Raw genomic sequence first — 1,903 nt, forward strand, 5'->3', positions numbered from 1 at the left:
CTAAGCCAATAAAGCTAGCAAAACACAGAAATTAATTAGAACATACAAATATATTTTTTTCATGACATTTTGCTGGTGTTCATCTTTCACAAATAATGAGTGATCCATGAGATATATAATATAATATTTATCACATAGCATATATGTCTATAATAAGTATAAACTATATTACATTAACATATATAAAAACATATATGATTGACCCATGATAAATATGTGATTGAGAATATTATATACTAAATAAATATATTAGATATTAAATATCATCATATATTATTATAATATTATAAATATGACATATTAAAACAAATACTTAAATGGGTTTATTACTTTATTTTATGGAGTATTGTAGTTTTCATAGTATGGTACCGAAGCACTGTAATTCCTTTAAACATATCAGAATTATAAAATTTACTATTACAGTGTGGTAAATCATGAGGGACTCTATGTCTATTATGTTCTGAAAGTTTACATGGACTTTTTAATATATATTTTTTATTGTAAAGATACTGTATGGAGGGGTTACAGTTGCATGAGTAGGGTAATGAGTACATTTCCTGTTGAGCATTGTTACCCCTCCTTTGTTTTTCACCTACCATCCCTTCCCTTCCCACCTCCCCAACTCTTATGTCCAATTAGTTTCCAAAAAGGCCAGAATGGAGCTATGGCCCAAATGATAGAGTGCCAGCCTTGAGCCTAAAGCCCAAGGGACACTGGCCAGGCCCTGAGTTCAAGCCCCATGACTAGTACAAAAAAAAAAAAAAAAGAAAAAGAAAAAGGACAAGCAAGCAAATAGGCAAGCAAGCAAGCTCCCATAGGTGGCTTCCAAAGATACTTCAACTCTGCATGTGTCTTCTTCCACAGTAAAATCCATAAAATAGATTTCTTTACAGGTCAATTTTACTCTCACTGTTATTTAGTAAAATGGATATTCTTCATAGATATAAATTTATTCTCTCCCACAAATGGACTACATGATTTACAGGTATTGTATTCTATAGACCCTGGAAATACGTCAATATTCATGTTAAAATGAGAGCGATTATGATGACTTTTTTCCAATCCAACCTTATAGTAAAGCATTCAAGAACATTAATGACAGATATCATTTAGTTAGACTTTTCAGGTACAAAGCAATATTGTATGTACTTACATGCATAATTGGTAGGTGCTATGTTTGTCCTCACAGAAAAATGATGAAGCAGTTGCTCAGAGAAGTTTTCTAAGTTGTTGAAGTCACACAGACTTCATCACGACAGCATAGACCCTGATTCCATATAATCGTGCCTGTCTCTCTCCTCGGATATTTTGGGTCTATTTCACTAATTAGCAGCCAAGAGTCTTTCAGAATTGATGTGGTTAGAGTTGTCAATATGTCACATTGACTATTGGCTTGTGTTGTTTAGTAGAAAGGATAAGCTTAGGAATTTCTCTGTATAAAGTATAAAAAACATGAAGATGTTAATAGAATGTGAAGATATAGAACTACACAAATTAGTCTTGCAAATAATTTGAATGAAGAGGATTTCTTTAATTGTGCAGTTTGATCATGTTATCTTTATACGTAAAGACTTTTGAGCTTATTCAAGTGGTCTTTTCTCCTTTGTTAGGGTATGATTTTTAATATTGTGAACTTCCAATTTTGAGCACTATGTCCCAGGAAGTCTTACATATAAAGCATACATCATTATTCACTACCTTTCACTTTACTATTTTCTCCATCATTATTAATAGTCTTACGATATCTAAAAAATACCCTAGCAGGGTCATAGGGGAGTTCTGTGTGGAGTCTTCTGATGAACCTCCATACTACTTTCCAAAGTGGTTGAACAAGTTTACACTCCCACCAACAATGCAGTAGGGTTCCCTTCTGTCCACATCCCCTCCAGCATCTGTTGTTATT

The sequence above is a fragment of the Dipodomys spectabilis genome, unplaced genomic scaffold (genome assembly GCF_019054845.1).
Source record: "Dipodomys spectabilis isolate Male_0828 unplaced genomic scaffold, ASM1905484v1 ptg000030l, whole genome shotgun sequence".
NCBI classification, from domain to species: domain Eukaryota; kingdom Metazoa; phylum Chordata; class Mammalia; order Rodentia; family Heteromyidae; genus Dipodomys; species Dipodomys spectabilis.